The sequence below is a fragment of the Eptatretus burgeri genome, chromosome 10 (assembly GCF_056783735.1).
Source record: "Eptatretus burgeri isolate ZD-2024b chromosome 10, Ebu_testis_v1, whole genome shotgun sequence".
Lineage (NCBI taxonomy): Eukaryota > Metazoa > Chordata > Myxini > Myxiniformes > Myxinidae > Eptatretus > Eptatretus burgeri.
Window position 1 is genome coordinate 72,900,449 of NC_140970.1, and position 9,679 is coordinate 72,910,127.

General features: G+C 42.9%; 1 protein-coding gene across 1 annotated transcript in view; it reads right to left on the reverse strand.

The window, feature by feature from the left end:
* The window catches only part of LOC147018860 (metal cation symporter ZIP14-like), a 207,044-nt gene extending 199,786 nt beyond the window's left edge, over positions 1-7,258 (reverse strand). The window contains exon 1 of the mRNA XM_085898957.1: positions 7,208-7,258. The gene's annotated coding sequence lies outside the window, so the exon portion shown is untranslated. The remainder of the gene's footprint in view (positions 1-7,207) is intronic.
* Positions 7,259-9,679: the final 2,421 nt, after the last annotated feature.

The window sequence follows — 9,679 nt, forward strand, 5'->3', positions numbered from 1 at the left end:
GAGGGTGTGTGGCCAAAAAGAAGAAGTGACGTGAAGGGGAGGTGTGTGTGGAAATAGTCGCTGAGAGAGGCGTGCTCGTGGAACGAGAGAGCAAGCAAATACCTCATGAACAACTTCAGTTTGGCAGTTTGGAAAACTGCAGTCGGTTGAGAGGGTGCTCGTGTTTTGAAGCGAGCGAACGTAAGAGAGGCTGCCTGTACATCGAGTCGGCCTTTTTCGGGGCAGTGGGAGAGGCGGCCTGCATGGAGAAACTGAGAAGACGGAGTTGGGAAGTCGGGCTTCGAGGCGGGAAGGCAGGAGAGGAGACGCCGGAGCCTCTGACAGTCCCTGCTCACACCAACGGCTCGACACGTTTGCCGCTCCACTTGCCGGAGCCCGGCACCTCGATTTGGGCCTTGTCTGGTGAACGGGCCAGGCCTGGATTTGTACGCTGGATCGTGAGAGAGATCAGCTGAGGACTATCGTCGACCTTACACAGGGTCAGAGCGCGCGGAGACCACGTGCGGTACGAAGGGAGCAAGAGTACGACACCTCCGTCTCTCCACGCGGCGTGGTTTGAGCGGGAGCTCGAATCCATGGACATCCGCCTGTTGCGAGCGACATTCGTGCTTTTGACACTGTCCTCTCATCCATGAGACATCACCAAGTACTCTGTCTTGTCTTGCATGCATGCTGTCTGTCTATCTGTCTTTGTCTGCACGTTGTTTAAGGCATATCTCGGTAGGGACCCCCTCGAAACCTGTAGTCCATGGTTCCTGAGTTAAGAACGGGTTGAGGATTGTTAATAAAAACATTGTCGTGAATTTTGCTTGTGTTGTGATCCCCGATACTCCCCAATAAATCTGGTTAATTCGTATGAAGTTGCCGCTATGGATTAATTTGTGTCGCGTTGAGGAACGATCCGTTCCATTGGCATATAAAACCAAAATGGTTACAGACTGGCAGAAAACGATCGGCATCTGACACAACCAGTCTGTAACCGGGGGTTCTATTTCCCCAACTGGCAAGGTTCAGGATTACGTTGGTATCGCGATTGAAGATGCGTGACCCGAGGCCTGTGCTGTGCCGGCTGGCGTTATAGATCCTGGAGACGGTCGGAGTGGGTTGAGAATCGCTGAATCCTTAACAATATATAACCGACCGACCAATATGTAATAATCATCAATATATATTCCTTGATGATACACTCAGAGACATCACCCGGCACAGATGCACACAATCACTCGTCCACACTCAGCTTCCACCGACCAATGTCTCTGTACTCTACCATCCCCAATTCTTATGGGTTCCTATCTAATTTAAATTTAAACTTATCGACTGTTTCTGTTGCAACTACCTTTCCAGGGATCCCATTCCATGCATTAACTACTCTGAGTGAAAGACCCCAGCCTAATTACTACCGTCTTAACCTTCCTCTTATTCACTCTCCCCGAAGGCTTTGCCCCAATCCCGTCATCCGGTGAGCTGCCCTGCGAAGGGAAGCTGCACAGGAGGTACTCCCACGGAGTGGGTTTTCAGATTATTTTTTTTATGCTTCAGGAATGTTTTGTGGAATGAAGGGTTTTACGGTGGCCGGAGTGCAGATCCTGCCACCAACCTCCTAATAAGAAGTAACCCAACTGCAGGAGGACGTCCGCAGACATAGTTGGACACTAGATATGGATGGCCGTTGGCTCACAAGGAGCTCCTCCGCCCTTTGACCTGAGACCTGCCCTCATAGACTTGAGACTTGACTCAAGTGACTTGTTGACGTCTCTGATCTTAATACACATTTCCTGTGTCAATTTGCTCCTCCTGTCCTGTGGCATCAAAAGATTCAATGTTCACACCCTCGAGAGGTTGACTCAACCCAGGAAATATCACTTCCATGCCAACAAAATCAGCTTCAGAGGATTCTGACTCAGCTTTAGAGGATCTTCCAGATGAACAGCAGGAGGATTACTCCCTTTATCCTCCTCTTGAACCTCTTGATGCATATCCTCCTGATGAACAGTACCCTTTCTTGCCTCTGGGACAGGTCCCACACATGCCCTTAAATTCACCCGATGCACTCTCTGGACTGCCCCCCCCCCACACCCACAGGTTCAATTGCATGAGTTGTTTCTTGGATTTCAACCACCTGGAACACAGTGGGCCCTTAAGCATCTTGGATCTTGTTCCTTCCCAAACGTCTATTTCTCTGATAGAGAAACTGACCCAAATGTAATGATGGACAGTACACCTTGTCTTTCTGAGCAGAAAACCTTTCAACTGCTTTCATTTCAAAGCACCCTCTCACTTTAGCATGTGCTTCCCTCAAATGCTCCTGGTGGACAATTAGCCAGTCATTCCTTTTATCCACCACCTCTTTCTGGCCAACCAAAGCATCATCGGGAAGATGGGGATTTACACCAAACAGCAGAAAATATGGTGAGTATATTTTTTTCCAGCTCTTCCAACATAAGAGCAACATAAAATACTAAACAAAATATTACCATGCAGACAGATAAAAACATGCCTCAGGCCACAGGTGCCCCATGCCTAATGTACATGTTTACTTGCATGTAGATTTTGATCAAGTATGTAAGCAGAAAATAATCCAAGGAGATATTTGTAACCCAAGCTGGTGGCTAAATAACTGATGAGGGGGAAAACTGGTGGATAGCAATCTTCAAGTCATACCACAGATTTTCGATTGGATTTTATCTTTTTCTACATTCGTCACTCCAGTGTAACATCTGCTGTGTGCTTCAGATCATGATCACACCTATGTTGAAAATTTCGTGTCGGTTGATTAAACGATTGCAGAGAAAATTAGCACGCACGGACGGACGTATATACGGACAGATGGACAACCCGAAAACATAATGCCTCTGGCGACTTCATCAGTGGAGACATAAAAATACGCAAAACAATTACCAAAGAATACCTGCATTGAACGAGCCTGATCCTGAAACCATACCTCCCCAAAGGAACAAAACCAAAGCCATTAACCAACTCGCAGTACCAGTGTCCCAATACAGCTGCGGAATGGTAAACTGGCCGCAAGCGGAAATCAGAAAACTAGATGTCAGAACAAGGAAACTCCTCACTATCCACAAAATTGTCTACAAAAATTAGTGCATCCCGAGAATGTACCTGCCGAGGAAAGAAGAAGGTGGCGGCCTGTTGGAACTCAATCAGATGCACAGAGCGATGACTGCAGGATTAGCAGAGTACGTAAATGTGAAAAGTTCAACAGTCTACCGAATACAATTTGTATACAAACATGAACACAGCAAACCAGAAAAGGTATTTCTCACTCACCTTGCAAAAAACTTCCAAATTCAGGTGTGAATAGAAGATATCAAGCACCAAACCAAAACTGCAACAAATACAGCCCCAACTAGAGGGGGAGCACTCGGTAGAGTGCAAAACCTCCGCCGCTAATACTGCTAGGTCACTCAAGTGAACCTGATATCCTATTCATTCAATTTGATGTCAACAGTGCTCACAGAGTTATAGTTTGCAACTTTCCCTTTTACTTTTAACTTTTAAATACTCAATTCATTCGTCATAACTAGATCCCTTGAGACAGAAATTGATTTTACATGGGTATATCCACCTGAAGTTCCAAAATCAGCTGCAATTATAATTTTGGCATGTTTTTTGTTGGAAATCACTTATAACATGTAGAAATGCAAAAAAAAAAAAAATCGAAATTTTGTTTAAAAAAAAGTTGCAAAAATTTATTTTTCTCTAACATTTTTGGGGGGGGGCGGGGTTGCAAATCACTTAAATCATGTAGAAATGCCAAAAAAAATTCAAATATTTTTTTCAAATTGGCCGCCATAGTGGCCATATTCGATTTTGGACCAAGTCCAAAATCTAATGGCATGATCCTTGGACCATACCTAATCCCTCCACCAAGTTTCGTCGAAATCCGTCGAGGAGTTTTTCCGTAATACTGTTAACAAACAAACAAAAAAACAAACAAACAGGAAGGGGTGAAAACAGTTACCTCCGATCGTCGATGGTGGAGGTTAACGATTGCAAAAAAAAATACAAGGTGAAACACCAACAGATGTATAGTGACAACAACTAAACTTGTCTGACAAAGGCAAAAGAGCAAGGAAATATATGAAAAAGAGTTGGACAGATTGGGGATAGACAAAGAAGGGTCACTGGAATGGCTAGGAGGTTAGCTCAATTGGGCTAGAGAAGGAATCATTACAAATGCCCAAGACCAAGGACACCACACGAATGGCTTGAAGAAAATGGTGGGACTGAGCCAATCTGACAAGTATAAATTTTGTAACGTAGAAACAGAAAGCACGAGCCACCTCCTATCAGGATGTAAAAAACACTCATGTCAGAACAGCTGTTCACACAAAGGCACAACAAGGGATGTAGAGTAATCTATTGGCAGATCTGCAAAAATTTCAACATCCCAGTTCCACAAAACTCATGGAAACATGAACCAAAAGCAATCACTGAAAACAAGGACAGAATGTTCACATACGACCTGATGATCCCAACCAGTGTGAGCATAGAAAACAAAGCATTGTGACCAGACATATTACTCAGAAACTAAAAGGAAAAGAAGGCATTGGTAAGTGAGGTTTCAGTACCCAGTGATTTTGGTCTAAATAACCCAAAAACCGAGAAAATGGCCAAATATCAAGACCTCAAGAATGAAGTGAAAAGATCCTGGAAGCTGAAGAGTGCCGAAATTGTACCATTGATAATTGGAGCAACGGGAATGATAAAGGAGAACATCACAAAGATCCTACAAACCATCCGTGGGAGCATTACCACAAACAAACTACAGTTGGAGGCTGTGCGAGGGGGTAGGGGGGCGGGGGGGGGCGGTGACGATCCTGAAAAGAGCCCTCAGAACAAAACTCTGAGAACACAATTTCACAAGTTAGGACATTAATTACGATCCTTCACCAAAATGAAGGTGGATGCTTCCATTTCTGGGAGGGCTCCATTCCACCTTTTCTGAAACCAGAATTATGGAGATATCAATGACACACAAACACACACACACACACACACACACACACACACACACACACACACACACACACACACACACACACACACACACACACACACACACACACAGTTCCTTTACCTCGAGTAAGAACCTGAACCTGAACCCGTAAGCAATTGAATGGTTTCCCGACTGCATGGATCATCAGCTGGGCACTGTTCTTCCTCAAGGTTTCGATCCTTTCAGCCCAGAACCTCTCCAAACCACGGATCCACCACCTTGGTCACGGATCCACATCAGTAGATCCACAACCTCAGTTGCATCCGGGAACGGGCACACACACACACACACACACACACACACACACACACACACACACACACACACACACACACACACACCACTCTTATTTATACGTACTCTATAGATATGTTCCTCTGAATCAAGTTTTTGATTTTGTTACTTACGGCACGTACTCTGGTAGCTCATGGTGGTTTTATTTGCACTTGTTTGTCCAGAGCTAAACTCTTCAAAAATAATCTAATTGAAGGTCATTGAACAATTTTTTGGTTGGTAACACATTTGCCACTGACGGCGAAATAGGTGAAATGGCCACGCTCCTTTTTAAGCGAAGTACTACCACCCGCCATCACTGTATCTCCAGAACCGTTAGACCTAGAAGGTTGTGTGACCACTCAAAATGTTCGGAATGGCCACATTATGGGGGGTCAGTAATACATTTCAATGTCCAAAAGTCAATGGTTTTTAATATATTTGCCAAAAACTGATTTCAACATGTTACGGACTTCAATTATTCATAATTGTTCCTACTTCTTTTGTTCAATTACTTGACTCCTGAAGATTCTAGGTGGACAATAATCTGCATTAAAAAGATTACAATTAACCATATTATTTCTTTGTTGTAGGAGGAGCTAGGTGTTCAAGTGTTAAAAAGTTCTCTGATGGCAAGTAATGCTACCTTGGATCCCTGCTTGCTGTTACTATGGACCATGAAATCATGGTATGATTTCATCATAGTTGAATTATGCACATTAAAATCATTTGAACAAAGTTTTTGAATAATAACTGCATCATCTACAATGAATTACGCGAAAAAAAATTTTTTTTACAGGAAACTTTAGTGGTTTCAAGGTCAGCAGCCGAAGGGGTTTTTGATGGGTCTTCATGCATTATATGCAACACTGCTTCAGGAAAAACGTTAACAGGTAAATTTCAGATGTAATAGCATCAGAACCCTATTTGGCCAACTGATGAACAATACTTCCCTTACCTCACAATGTCTATGGATGAAAAAGTGTATACTTATATGTGTGTATACAACGCCATGCTTGTAAAAATTAAATCTTTGGTACCTTTGGAACACAGGTAGATGGACCCTATTATTTTGGTGATATTTCATACATATTATTTTTCAGGAACTGATGATGGGCGTGCCAAAATCCGGATGGCAGCAGAACAATTGGATGATTCTTTAGTCATCTCAAGAATAAACGCATACAGCAACACATTCAAGTACCATCTGAAGCCGAAAGCCTGTTATTCCACTTACATTCTGAAGTCGAAAAGATCAGCCAAAACGAAAAGTGAGCCAGAACTTGTTGAAGAGGTTGAAGAGGGAGAAAGCAGTGACAGTTATAAAGCCCCCAAAAGACGATAGAAGAGTACTAGTTCCAGTTGCAAAGACATTGAAAGGAAGTGTGTTATATGTGACGGAGCAAGAGAGAGTTGTGGTGATAGGAATCGGGTGTTGTATCGCATCTCAGAGTCTGACAGAGCAGCATTGTTTCTAGATGCTTTGAACTTTTATAAGGATGAAGTTAAGACAAGATGTGCTTTTCTGGATACAGCTGTTGATGTGTTTGCTGCAGATGTCTTCTATCATGGGAATTGTATTTGACAATACTTGCTAAAGTATAACAGAAATCACTATGACCATTAGGTCTGGCAATCAGAAACTCCCTGTCGATCTTGATATGTTCTGGAGCTCAATGTTGAACAAAGTAAGGTTGCAGGAGTATGTCTTCAAGTGGATGTTGCAGAATGTTGTGTCAGAAAAGGAAATTATCTTTGGAGGAGTATATGGGGGTGAATGTAGGAAACTGTTAGCTGGCACTGAAACACAGATCGCAGAGCTCTCAAGCAACCAAGAAGAAGCCGATGACAGAATCATGTTCCATATTAATGTTGGTGTTGTGAAACACGGAGTTCAATCAGTCTTGGTTGACTCACCTGACACAGATGTCTTTGTCAACTTCATCTTCCACTTCAAGAAAACCTGGCAACTACAAAAGCTGTTTGTAAAGCTTGGTAACTGGAAAAACAAGAAAACTGTACCAGTCCACCTGTTAGTCGATCAACTGGAAAACAATTTGGTGTCGTGTCTCCCAGCCATTCATGCACTGAGCTGGTATGACAGTACCAGCAAGGTGGGTCCAAAACTGTCTGGCATGAAAGCATCCATGGATCTCTCCCTACTGGAAGGGTTTGGTGTAGAGGAACTGTCACCACAGATGATAAGTAATGCTGAAAAATTCCTTGTGCCTGGATTAAAGAAGACCGACTGTTCCACATTCGATGAGTATCGTTGGGAGCAGTACCACAACTCCAAGAAAGAGCTCGACTTCAACCAGCTTGTGTGCTGTTCTTCAACGCTACGAGAACACATAAAGTGAGCATATCTGCAGTGTAAGATATGGTTACAAGCTCCAAATCCTGCAGTCACCAAACCAGATCCATGCCAGTATGGTTATCAAGCAACAGATGTTGGAATTACACCTGTGATACTGCCAGTTCCGTGCAGGCCCGATGACCTGCCCCCTCCATGCAAATGTCCATCATGTACGAGTACCAAGACGTGCACTTGCAGAGGAATGAACATAAAATGTGTGGTGTTTTGTGGCTGTAGTAAAAGCAAAAAGTGTAGAAATCCACATAATTAAACTCTAAAATATGGACAATGTGCAAAATTACAACAGGTAATATAATAAAGGGTCAGAACTGTAGTGCGTTCAATGCTGCAATCAGTTTTTGGCAAATATCTTAAAAACCATTGGCTTTTGGACATGGAAATGCAATACTGACCCCCCATAATGTGGCCATTCCGAACATTTTGAGTGGTCACACAACCTTCTCGGTCCAACAGTTCTGGAGATACAGTAATGGCGGGTGGTAGTACTTCGCTTAAAAAGGGTCGTGGCCATTTCACCTATTTCGCCGTCAGTGGCAAATGTGTTACCAACCAAAAAATTGTTCAATGACCTTCAATTAGATTATTTTTGAAGAGTTTAGCTCTGGACATATAAGTGCATACAAAACCACCATGAGCTACCCTAGTACCGAGTTTCGGAGATAATTTTTTAGGCGATTTCCATTAGCGGAGATATTTTGACGTCATAACTGTTTTTCGAGGAGGAATTTTCAAAATCGGAGATGGTTACTGTCTGCGCAGGGTATTTTTAAATATATATGCCAAGTTTCAGGAAGTTTCGATGAAAACTGTTGGCTGTGAAACAAAAAAGGCTTCCTTGCCACACAGCCAACCTGTCTACCAAGTTTCATCCGAATCCATCCACAACTTTTTGAGATATCGTGCTAGATATCATTTAAGCCCGATCTCTCAATGGTGAAGAATCACTTTAAAAATTCTAGTAGTCGGATCCAGATCCAGATCTTCACCAAAATCTAATCACTTCGTCCTTGTCACACACCCAACCTGTCCACACAATTTCATCTGAATCCGTCTACAACTTTTTGAGATATCCTGCACACAAACAAACAGAAAAACAAACAAACAGACAAACAAACAGATGACATTGCTCATTGAGCAAGGAATTTCCGGAATAACTTTGTCATATCTCCATGATCTCTGAAAAAACAAAATTCTGCAAATCAATTTGGTTCTTATAAGTCGATAGTGCTACTGTTTAATGAGTTATAGCACTTAGTTTGGTCATGATCATAACTTGGAAGTCAATCGGACTTAAAATGGCGTTTTTATTGCAATTTGAAATTTTTGACCCGACCCCCCCCCTGACATTCGACCCCCGACCGCGAAGGAGGGTGTTGGTGTGACACCCCAATGAGATGTATGGTTGGATGCAGAATTGGAAGATGCACGTTTTGGATTTGGTTTGAAGTCGATAAGACCATTTTCGCGGACGTTATTGCGAAAAGAAGAATTTCGGTTTTTCGGTGACCTTGACCTTGACCTTTGACCTAAATTCGCCAAAAACGACAAGTGTCTAAGTTGGACCATGACCGACGTCTGTACCCAGTTTGGTCATGATCGCTGAAACGGTGTGGCTGCTACGGGGTAAACAAACACACAAACAAACAGACAGACAGACACACACAGAAAGGGGTGAAAACATAACCTCCTTCACCCTTCGGTGGTGGAGGTCAAAATGGACTTCTCTACCAAACGAGATGAGAAATTGCGAGTTTACCATTTTCGGTAAACAAGGTGAGGTTGATGTTTCAGACATTACCTTTTGTTTTGAACAAAATAATGAAATGTGGGTCGAGACTCGAGGGAGGATTAGAAAGGAACTTTTGTTATTAGCTGGACCTGTATTTTTCCCAAACAAGGGATTTACTTACACCTGCTAAACCTCCGTAATACCATCATTCATCAAGCGACTACTAAAATGGGAATGACACACCTTGACGTGGTAATTAATTGTAAACACAATTACCACGTTA